Consider the following 12,977-nt stretch of genomic DNA (forward strand, 5'->3'; position numbering starts at 1 on the left):
CAAAGATTAGATTTGATTGTGTCATAATATGCGTGACCATGACCAGTGGGTCTTCTCGACCTAAAAGTGTCGACGCACCTAAAAGTCGTTGGCTATATAGCAAAAAAAAGTAGGAAAGATAATATTTAGTGACATGACATAATAGTGTCATGACCTTGACCTATGAGACTTGTTGGCTAAGAAAATATGAAGATCAAAAAATAGCACGCTAAGACCAAAATGACGAGTTTTACGGTTTTCCTAGATTACATTTGTTGCAGGAGTGAAGGAACCTTCACCCACACCCCGTTCTTATTGGCTCGGCCTAGTTAACAGTTCCCTTTTTTAGTAGTGATAGTTCTGGATTCATTTTATACTTTTTATATATTTAAATTAAATTTGATCATTTTCCTTTTATTTTATTTTATTCATTTTGTATCATATTTTCGTTCCTTCTTTATTTAGTTTTCCCTTTTTCATATTTATTTTCTTGATTAATTTTCATTTATTTTTTTATTTTTTTACGTGTTTCACTAGTTACTAATCAGTTACAGTTATCTTATAATTTTTTTGGTACATAACTAAAACTTGTTCAAATAAAATTAAAATTTAAAAGCAATGGAACATATTATCTTTGTTCGTGGGATACTAAATATTTTCACACAGATATGTGAACATATTTATTAAATACATGAACTTATTTTGATGGATGGTGGAACATATTTCGAAACAAGTTTTACTATTTGGAATATCTTTTATCTGTCGAAACCTTTTTTAGAAGTTGTGTCAACACTGTATCTCATGTGCATCTTTTGTTTCTTTTGTAGTTCTTTCAATTTCCCCTCTTGTTTTATTTTTCTAATCATGATGTTTTCTTTCTTTCGTTTTTACTTCTGTTCATTTCGTATTTATCTTAAATACTTTTATCCTTTTATTTTGTAGTTTTCCGTTTGTTTCAATAGAACCTAGTCAATTGTGGTTACCCTATAAATTATGAGGAAAGTACATAATATTTGGCACCGTGTTCAAAATTCTTTTTAAGGTAACTATGAAATAAAAAATTAAAGAGTTTGTTTATATTGTGTGGAATATATAATATATTTTAACTAGATATGTGAACATTTTTCTGCAATACATAAACGTATTTTCATGCATTCTGGAACATGTTTCAAAACAATATTATTTTTGTCATCTGATTATCTTTTATCTATCTAAACACTTTTTAGAAGGTGCATGTAAATTTTATTTGACATGCATGAACATTTTTATGTGACATGGATGAATAGTTGCGGTCTGCCGTATTTTATGGCTTTACATGCTGCCTTGGGTGTCAAGTTCAAGTGCCTGGACAGGATATGCAGAGGATATATTAATTCCTGCGGCGAGGGTTTGATATTAAGGGGGGGCACTATCGAGTAGTAGCTTGGAATCAGGTTTGTCTGCCAATGGATGGACAATTTTTGGCATGATGCCCTGAGAGTACAGGGAACAGTGATTGCTCTTCAAGCTTTCCTTCGCTTTTGGCAGATTTTGTTTTGTATTGTGCCATTATCCATCTCTGAACTAGCTTTGTGTGCTAATTCGTTTGATATCACTGGGCATGTACTTTATATTTTTTTTGGTGAATCCAAGATTTACATTGAGTGTAGGACATCCGTAGTATCAAGAGGGGCACAAGTAAAAGATTGATGGTTGAACTCCAAGATAAGATCCTCAACCAAAAATCCTCAAGTATTCCACTCTAGCCACTCAGCTCCTCTGTTTTCATAGCCCCGTAGTTCCGAGTTTTTCCATCCGGTACTACTGAGCATGTGAGGATAGGGAGCAATTTTTGGCATGATGCCGTGAGAATATAGCGAACAGTGACTCTTCAAGCTTTCCTTGGCTTCTATGCGTTCTTTGAGTCTGAATGAAACAAAGTCTGTTCTGCAGAATTTACAGTAGAGCTTTCAAACAACAAGGGCGCTGCTATAAAACAGCTCTAGAAAGAAAGATACCAGATTTCAGATTTATAACAGCTAGCCATTGTCCTGGGCGAATCTCCATTTTCCAAACCCAAACATTTCTCTTCCCTTCTTTTCTGTGGGCACAGCAGCCTCCATCTCCTGATCATCCGCACACGAGTTGAGTAAACATCATCATCTCAAAATTTCACACGAGTTGAGTAAACATCATCATCTCAAAATTTCACACGAGTTCAGTAAACATCACATAAGTGCACCTTCCATATATAATGTCCACAGGTGTGGACAGCAGCAATAGAAGAAGCAGACAACATGTTAGTAATCAGCAACTTCTTTTTAGTATACTCAAACATCTACTTTTGCAGATTGCTCCCCAACCTGTCCTAGCTTCTACGATATCTGGGGAATGTTGAAGGAGATTATAAATTCAAACTACAAATGTCTGAATCTGAACGAGATAAAGGATCAAAGCTCAACAAAGATGATTTATTACAATCATGACATGCTGAATTCTCGCCTAACTAGCCAGCGGCACGCTTTTTTGCTCTAAAAGCCTGCACAGCCTTTGATTGCCTCCGCTCAGCGGCATGTGCACGGAGTACTCTTGGTATTTCCTTCCATGTCTTTGGTTTAAATGCCATTATTGCACACATCACAAATGATGTCAGAACAAACTCATACAAACTAAAACGTAACATGAAAAACTATTCCATATGAATTAAAACAATTAATGGAGAACAAACTTGTACTACGAAGGTGCTGTGACATGGCATGGATGACTGCATTTGTTGATTAAAATGTGGCAAAGACGGTCATTAGTACAAACTTGCATACCTTCATAACGGGCATCCAATCCTTTGTATTTGATGTTGCCTAGTTGCTGCTGCAGGCATCTAGGGAGCTTCTTTATTGTTGGACAGCCTTTAATTTCAAGCCGTGTGAGACATGTATGCTTGTGGCTCATTCGGTAGGGATGTCAGGGTACTGCAGCCAACAAGACTCAGGGATTCGAATGAATGGGGGTGCTCTCTCAGCAGAAACTCCAGCGATGTCAACCCACTGTGGCTGTTAATGCACAGTGACTTGAGGGACGTTGGCAGACGGAGAATCCCCCCAACATGCTATCACATGACCATATCTTAGATATTGAGTGAATTTCAGAAAACCATCACATTGAAGCGTCGTGTTGCAGAAAAGACTCTTCTACGAATTTGACACTGTTTTTTGTCCTAATCATTTGCAGAAACCACCTAACCTTCTGTTCGGGCATTTTAACCTCTATTATGACATGTGGGTCCCGCATTTGATGAGGTGGCATAACGTTCGTGATAGACACCGTTAGACTGGTATATTTACAAAAAGAACCTTCCTCCCAATCCCTCCCCTGCACGATCCAAATCGCCACCGGGCTTCCCTCCTCGCTCCAGCTAATGTCGTCGCCGGCAGCGTGCGTACAGGGACATGGCAAAGTGCGCCAGAGAGGGATGCCGGGGACGTGGAGCAGCTGCTCCGGCTGGGCCACCGGACCTCGCTCTACTCCGCCGTGAGCAGGACATCCGGGAGCGGCGGCGGGGCTCGTCTACGCAGCTGCCTGGTGTGGCGACCTGCCGGAGCTGCAGGACGCCTGCGCCCTCCTCGCCGTGCCGGAGCTGCAGGACGCTCTCCCTGCCGACGAGCTCGTTGCCGGAGCCGGCCGGCATTGGTCTGGCGAGCTCGAGGGCGTCCCAGCTCCTGCGTGCAGAGCGGCCGAGCTCCAAGTGCCGCATAGCCCCGTTCTGGAGGTGCCGCACGCGGCGCGGTGGAGCTCGAGGGTCGCCGCAGCCACGGCGGGCGACACCATGCCCGTCCAGCTCCTTCCTGCTGCTACTTGTCACTGTCGCATGCAACACGCATTGCTACCTTTGCTGCCATAACTTTTCACTTCATGATGTACAAAATACTAAACTGTCTGATCCCCAGGGTTTGGTCCATTGGCCCCTACATGAGATTTGTTGTAATCCCATGTGGAGAGGGTCATGTACCAACTGTGAATATTGGTTTTCTTATCGTACACCGTGGGGTCAGTAGGGTAAGCTAAAGATTGCAAGAATATTCACTTCGTTAGCTGCTCTATTCACATTCCAGGCTTATCTTCGGCTTCTCTTAGCACACTTTGCTCACACTTCTATACAGTACCATCGCCTAACTATATTATCTATAAGACCTGAACAGCTGTTCAATCCTGGAAGGGGTGATCATCTAAGACAGAATATATGGTGGTTCGGACCTGTTACATATTTTATGCAATACGGCCAGTGTGCTTAGGTGTTACTCCAACCCCATGCATGCATGTGAATGCCAGCAAGTATATGCTCTTAGGACCAAATCAATTACTCCTTCTGTTCCCAAATAATTGTCTTTCTAGAGATTTCAACAAGTGACTACATACGGAGTAAAATGAATGAATCTACACTCTAAAACATGTCTACATACATCCGTATGTTGCAGTCCATTTGAGATGGCTAGAAAGACAAATATTTAGAAACGGAGGGAGTATATATTAACTGGCGTACAAGTTGCCTTCGATGACGCCAAATGTACTGTCAATAATAAAGATGGGGACAAGGACCCTCTTAAAAGAATGCACGGGGTAGTTTGCTTCCAAAATATATGAGAAGACTAGAAGCATAGTCATTTTATTCCTTTTGTTTGACTGGCCATGGAAGTTGTATAAGTGTATATAGTTTTGCATCTTTTTTATTATCTGATTATTTATGTAGGGCATACAATCACATAAAGGAGCTAATGCTAAATTTTCAATGGAGTTTCTTCATGCCAGTTCCGTTGCTAGCATTTCTTATACTAATAATGTTCACACAATGAAGTACAAAATACTGAAACTACTGAAATCCTGCTAGCCTGGCAGCAGCCTATGGCAGAGGATTGGCCGAGAGGATGGAGCCTGTATACCTGCATTCACGCTTAGGGATGGTGATTCATGATGGATGAGAAGTTTCATTGGTCGCGCATTTGCTCTTCCATACCATCTTTCTAGTTTAATGGGTAAGGATTCTGTACATGGAAAACATAGGTCCTGATAACTGCCTCTCTCAATGATTTGTTATGTCGCATTCACCCAAAATAACATCCCACTAGGCACAACACAAAATAAAACCAAGATTAAGCTACAATCACATTTGTAATTTTCCTTGCATGCTAGTACGATGCCCGTGCGATGCTACAGAATAATAAAAAGGTGTTAAGAGACATTGATCAGATCTTTTTCGCCAAATTGAAAGGCATTTTTGAACATTATTCAAGACTTTCTCCCGACAATTTGCTCTGGCAGATGACATATGTGTTCATGAATTTATATACCATTTAGGACACTAAGAAACAAAAAGGAAAATTATGCCTGTGAATTCAAATCTCGGGGAGAGCTTAGCATCATGTGCTTGCCGAGGATTCTACCGGACGGCTCTTGAAAAACACCTAGTCATTATATTACTTCTGTTTGACTAGCCTCGGAGGAAGCATAGTCTTATTTTGCATATCTTATAGATTATCCGGAGTGTATACCTAAATAGATGACCTACTTGCTAACTTTTCCATTTTTATGTACTTCATGCCTTGTGCGTTGCTACCTTTTTTGCCACAAACTTTTCACATCAGGAAGTAGAAACTATTAAACCATGTAATATCTAGGACATGGTCTATTTGCCCCATGTGCTCAAACAACATAATATCATATCATGTGCTCCTGATAGAGAGCCAGCTCTATCTATACACAGCTAGCGTATAATATATTATCCATGAGACCTGAATCGCTAGAGGTGTGATCATCTAGTAAAAAAAAATATGGTAGCTCGGACCTATTAAAATGTTGAAATAATATAGTGTGTCCAGGAGTTGTTCCAACTCTATGCAGACATGCGAAGGCCAGCAAGTATATGCTCTAGCTTATCCCATTATGCCAAACCTATATGTTCTTACGACAGAACCATATCACTTAGAAAATTTCAATATCAATTGGAGTACTACTTGCTTTGAAACTGCCAAAAATAATTTCAATAATAAAAGATGCAGATAACGAATCCCATAAAAAATGGTTGGAGTAGGAGCAGTATGTTTTTAAAATATATGTGAAGACCAGAGGCTTAGTCAATTTATTCCTTTTGTTTGACGCGACTTGCAAGAAGCGTAAAACTTTATACTTCTGTTTTGTTATTTTTGATTGATTTTCTCTAGCATATATTCACATGAAGGGCCACTTGTCTCTTCATGTGAGTTGCATTGCTACCATTTCATATACTAATGTTCATAGTATGAAGAGCATATACTAAAATTCTAGATTGCTTGGCAACAATGAAGTTATGCTCATCCAAGGTCGATCAATTGCCAGGGTGGAGCCTGTAGATCGGTATTCACACTTAGGGCTGGTGATTCACGATGGCGGATAACTTGCACCAGGTGTGCATGTTATCATTAGTGCCAACTGTTTAGTGAATGTAGCGGTGGGTGTAGCACCAAAACTAAAAGCTAGAATGGATAAGGGTTTTGTGCGTATGATGCCAAGCAGAAGGTCCTGATAACTTCTTCCCTCAATGGGTTGTTCTGTAGCATTCACCCAAGTAACATCGTTCTGTAGCATTCACCCAAATAACATCCCACAATGCATCACACAACACAGAATAAAACCAGGATCAATAACAATAATTGGAATTTTACTTACATACTAGTAGGGGTGTCCATGCGCTGCTATGGATATACAAAGAGGTGTTAAGAGACATTGATCAGATTTTGTTTGTCAAAATGAAATGCCTATTTTAAAATTATCCAAGCCCTTCACGCAAGAATTCCTCTAGATGTTCATGCATGTATACATTGTTAAGTCCCCCCCCCCCCCCCATTAAACAGAAAAGAAAATTGAGCCCTTCATAAAGAATATTCACGAGAGCTTTGCATCATGCGGTTATCCGTGTTATTGTCGGGGGTACTCTTGGACGGCTCATGCAAACATACCATGTCGGCAGCAAGGTCAAGAACTACGCCCGTACCTCCCACTTTGGGCATGACCGTGGAAATCGGGATTGCATGAGCTCCTGATTTTTCTAAAATAGATTAATCTCCTCCACCCCCTCCGCTCACCTCAAATCCTCCCATGAATAGATAATCACATGTCAAAAAAAATTATTACCCAGACATTGTGAAACTTATGTTCAGATTTTAGATGCTGATTTGTTGTTCTCCAACAGAATTAAAGATTCCTATCATATCCTTTCAAAAAGGCTGATTGGGAAATAACATTAAGTGAAAGGTGCGTCATATGCTAGTATTAGTGAACGCCACATACACAGCCGCTCGACTTCACATATCAGCAGGGAAACAAGGGAGGTGTGGACACAGTGCTATGAGCCTATGACTGTGTCCATCTATGCACAATGAAGTATATATTTGTATTGGCGAACATACAGACCAATGTAAACACAGAGGAAAATTGATCAGGCAGAATCTACTGTTTACCAAATACTGACAAATCATAGGTCGTTAGGTTCTCTCTTAAAAATGGTTGGATATATTGTACACCAATAATGGACACCGTGACCAATAATGGACACCATGGCGCTTTTTGTATTCGATTGCCTGAATTTTATCTTCAAAGCATGTGTTTGCAAGTTGCCGAGGATAATCTGTGTAGTTATATGATATCCAAAATAGCACTTCATGGTTTGGAAATGTGTCTCTTTCAAAGACTGATGGGCCTGGTCATATTTGAAGAAGACAAAGACAAATAAAATCTTGGTCTTGTTCCTATATATAATTTGTCTTCAAGGCATGTTTTTTTTAAAGGAGGATTACTCCGGCCTCGACATCAAGTGATGCACACAGGCATCTATCTTGCATTATTAAACAAGGCCTTACAAAATAAATACATAAAGTAACCCAAAGCCACCTTCCTGGCTAAAACTACCGGCCTACCAAGGTTGATGATGTGATCTGAGCTGGTGTCACACACAATAAGATATCATGTGGCCTCACCAAGCCGCCTGCCGGCTAGCCGGGACCATCAACCGGTCTAGCAGGTCCTCAGCGTGCACCGCATGCGCATGTTGTAGAATCTGAATCTGTCATCTTTTGCAGTCCCATCATCACGAGTAATCAATGCACTGATCTTGCAAGACGCTTTCTCCATTGACGCCACCACTACGTCGGACACTGTCAGCCAACTGCGCAAGCCCATTAAACGGTATCCAGCCCCGAGACCCCGCTTCACCTTGCCGCCAAGATTCATCATCGTTGATACTGTAGTCTGTAGATGCCACGCCGCTCCACCTTGGTCACCGCACGAGAAGCATGCGGAGAACTGTGCCTAACCACTGAAGCCAATCACTTGTCCCTTCGGACGATGTAGTACCCCAAAGATGTTGCCCCCATTGGGGGGGGGGGGGGTGTTACGACGTAGGAATCTCGCCATCACTTGATCCAAAAAGCCTAAATCTAGGATTTCCCCTGGGGCACGCAACAAAGGCACATCGCCCCACGAAGCCTCCAACAAGGTAACGACGCCCGCGGGCGCCGTTGTTGATGGTCCAGGCTGAGGCCGAACCAAGCTTTCGCTAGCAAAATAATGTCCATACCCACCTGGACCGCCAGATCCATCGCCACCGTCTTCCAGCATGCGGAGACCTGTGCCTAACCACTGAAGCCAATCACTTGTCCCTTCGGACGATGTAGTACCCCAAAGATGTTGCCCCCATGGGGGGGGTGTCACCGTCGCCTGGAACCGCCACCCTGCATGGGTGGACCACCAACGCCGGAGGAGCCCTCACTGTTGCGCTGTCGACGTCAGACAACCCACACGCCCAGGACACCCGCGCGGATCTCTGCCGCATGCATCCCGAAGCAATGGTGGAGGATGGCCCTGCCACCATATCTGTACAAAAGGAACTCACGACAAGGACCACCCCGCCACCCCCGTCATTGGCAGTCGCGCGGCAGCCTCGGGAGGTGACGAGAGGATGGAGAGGAGATCGCCGGCGGCAAATGAGATTTTGGTGGCGGCGGCGGCGCTGGGTTCGCGACGGGAGCGTGCTGGACCAGCAAATAAAATCTTAGTATTATTCCCCTATATAGTTTGTCTTCAAGGCATGGTGTATTTAATTTTCATACCAGTAAAAATGAAAACTTGATAGCATATTTCATCAAAACACATGTCCTCATTTCAATCTAATTTCTTTCTACCCAACTCCCACAAACAAGAGAAAAATACAAGTGCTTGTCCTTAAATGTAACTTTATTGGCTAGATGTATTGTGGCATACCAAAGAGATATGAACAGTCCAGCAAAGCTAGATCCTGTGAGTCCTCTAGTGACTCTATTTTTCATGTAACCTCTCTTGATTATACTTGACCAATAAAGCGTGATATTCCTCAAAAAATAAGATACGAACAGTCCGTCAATTATTATCGTTGTAAACATCAGAAGAAATCTCCCAGCTGGAGTTAGGGAGAACTTCAGGCGTCATGGGAAGGTTTCGTCTGTTTTTTTCTGTGTTTCCTGATTTTCCTTTTCTTCTTTTATTCCACTTTACATTCATTTTCTTTACTTTTCTTATTTGTGAACTTTTTAAAAAAAACTGAACCTTGAATATTTTTATGATTCACCTATAACTATGAATTTGTGAATATTTTCAAAAAATCACAATAATTTTATTTTCTAGTCAACATTTTATGTATTAATACAAAAAAATGAAAAGCTTACAAAGTCAATTTTATTCAAAAATATTCGTGAATATTTTTTATACCATGTACATATTCTTTTATATTCATGAATATTGTCTACTAAAATATAAATGACATAAATAAAAACAAAGTGAAAATATCAAAAAGTAAAAAAGTTGAATCCACTTGCTTGCAAGAGAATTTTATTTAGAAGAGCTCGCCCATAGGAAATAACGGCTGCTTTTCGCTATGTGGGCAGGCCCACGGAGGGGGGAGCACGTGAGCAACATGGGTGTAGCGGAGACCTCCTATTTTTCGCATTCTGCGACAAAATGCCGGCAATTGCCACAGGGGCGATCTAGTGGGCCCGCCCATTAGCAGCGCCCGTTCTCTAACATGCTCGACAAAAACGTGAGTTCTATAGCAACGCTAAAAATAGTGTGTTCTGCTGGAGAATCAAACAAGGGACCTCTCGCGTAGGCTACTCCAGGCTAGCCATTGCACCACGAAAGCTTCTCCAGTAAAATGACGGAGTTCTCAAGATAAGTACTGTAAGCCACGACAGGTCTATAATTTTGAATTTTTTTACAATGCGAACATTTCTTGAATTTGTGAACAATTTTTGAAAAGCAATAATTTTTTATAAAATTCTCAACAAAAATAGAAAATGTGAATTTTTTTTGAAAAATGGAAATAATTTTTGAAACTAGGAAGAAAATTTGGAAAAGCGAACATTTTTTTTGGATCTGTGAACAAATTTTGAGAAAGAGAAAAAGTTAAGATTTTTTTTGGATAGGTCAACAATTTGCGAGAATGGGAACAAATATTTTAAATTCGAATTTTTTTTATTTAAAGAACAGGACCATTTTTAACATTTATGAACAAATTTTGAAAATGGAAACATTTTTAAAAATTTGTGAACAAATATTCAAAATGGGAAAATTTTTCAAAATTTTCAACATTTTCTGTGAATCAAACAAAATCTTCAGAAACCGCAATTTATTTAGAAATTATAAGCATTTTATTTCAAATTAGCATACATTTTTGAAAATTGTGAACATAATTTGAAAATAGGAAGAAAATTTTGATTTTCGAACAATATTTTAAATTTCCGAACAATTTTTGAAAAAAATAAAATAAACTTGAAAACAAGAAAAAAAAACAAAAAGCTAACAGAAGAATACGGAAATGGTAAAAAAGAGACACTAAAATCAGGAGAAAAAAAGGTTCCAAACCGGAACGAACGAACTGGACGAATGGGCCGGCCAGTCGCTTCGCTGGTGCGCCTCCCTCTGTGCGATGCGGCAACAATTTGCCGCAACGCGCGGCAAATAGGGATTTCTACTGTAGCCCTCGCATTCCCTATGTACCTTGTAGGGTGCTCCTAGTTGGCGCTCTAGGCGCCAGCTAAAGAGAGCTGGCGCTCACAGCCGCCAAATCGTAGTCCGGCCCATGTAACTTGCCCCGCCGCCTGGTCGCTCGATCGCTCGAGCGTGTTGCGTTCTGTTTCGAGCAGATCGAAGAGGGTCACGTTCAGTCGGTACCTCCCGAGGACTAGTTGATTTCTCTTGCAATCAAAGAGTAGGATACGTACCTATGTATGTACGGTTAGAGTCCATCATCTGCAATCACTCATGCAAGTTACCGTCACATGCACAACAACACAACGAATCAAGTTAATACAAGAACACCTGGTGATCATGCCTAAATAGAAAAAACAGACATAGCAATGTAGAAGAATTGGAAAAACTGTTCGTGTATTCAGAAAAGTTCACAAGTGCAAAAAAAAAGTTCCCAAAATTCGAAAATAAATCACCGACTTTGAAAAATGTTCATCAAATTTGAAAAATTGATCGATTTTGAAAATAAATTTCGAAAAAGTTCCCAAATTTTTGAAAAAGTTCATAGATTTTTAAAATAAATCACCGAGTTTAAAAAAGTTCCCAAAATTTGAAAATAAATCACCGAGTTTAAAAAATATCATCGAATTTGAAAAAGATCATACATTTTAAAAAAAGTTCAACAAAAATCAATGATTTCGAGAAAAAGTTCATCAATTTTGCAAAAAAAAAATCATAGATTTAAAAAAACATAAAATTTGAAACCAAAATTAACAACTTTGAGAAAAAGTTCATCGATTTTGAAAAAAAATTCATCGAATATGAATTAGGTTCATCAAATTTGAAAAATAATAATTGAAATTCAGAAAATAGTTCAGCAACTTTTACAACAAAGTTCATCAATCCCGCATAAAAAAGTTCATCAAACCAAGAAGAAGAAGAAAGAAAATGGTAAAAAGAAAGGGACAACTAAAAGTAACAAAAGAATAGAAAGATGAGCAATATCAGATGAAGTTGTGTGGCACGTTGGTTAGCGCACTGGGCCTCAAAACAAGAAATCGCTGGTTCGACTCACACCACACGGACTTCTTTTTGTGCTCTTGGAATAGAAGGAAAAAATCCACAGATTAAAACACATATATGGGCCAGCCCAGTTAACGCGGCTGCAGGCGCCCGTCAGGAAAATTGCCCTTAACCCGTGCTTGCATTGCTGAATAGGGTTTGCCGCCTACCTTGTAGGTCAATTGATATCGACCATACGCACACTAGGTAATGCAATAACGATATTGGGTTCGCCCACTTATAGAACCAAACCTTCCCACACCAGTTTTTTTGTTTTTCTTCACTTTTTTGTTTTTTATTTTCCTTTTCCTTTTATTTTTTATTTTTGATAACCTTTCTTTTTTCTTTCTTATTTATTATTTATTTTTGTTTTATTTATCCTTTTATCTTTCTTGTTCTTTTTCATTTTGCAAACATTCTTTTGAACTATGAATCATTTTCGAAACCAAGATTTTTATTTAAAATCGCGAACACTATTTTACAAATCGCACGGCATATTTTAAAATCATGAATATATTTTTTACAAATCCACGAACAATTTTTGAAATTGGTGAAATTCTTTAACATTTCGTCAAAACACTGTAACATTTCTTGAATTTACAAGTGTTTGTAATATTTTGAACATTTTATCAATTCGCACACATTTTTTTATAAATGACGAGCAACTTTCAAAATTGAGAAGATTTTTTTGAACTAACAAACAATTATTGCATTCATTTCCAAATTCATGAAGGTTTCTAAATTCAATTTTTTGTTTGAAATCCAGGACAATTTTTAATGAAGAAAAATAATAAAAAAAACAAAAGAAAAATAACCGGGGCGCTCGTCCCGGTCATGGGCAGGCCGAAAAAGTATGCGCTAGGAGCCTGGGGGTTTCCTACCATGTTGTAGCGGTGCTCAAAATGAGGGACACAAAAGCAGCGAGAGTCCCT

Source organism: Triticum aestivum, chromosome 1B (genome assembly GCF_018294505.1).
Source record: "Triticum aestivum cultivar Chinese Spring chromosome 1B, IWGSC CS RefSeq v2.1, whole genome shotgun sequence".
In the NCBI taxonomy this organism is placed as follows: Eukaryota; Viridiplantae; Streptophyta; class Magnoliopsida; order Poales; family Poaceae; genus Triticum; species Triticum aestivum.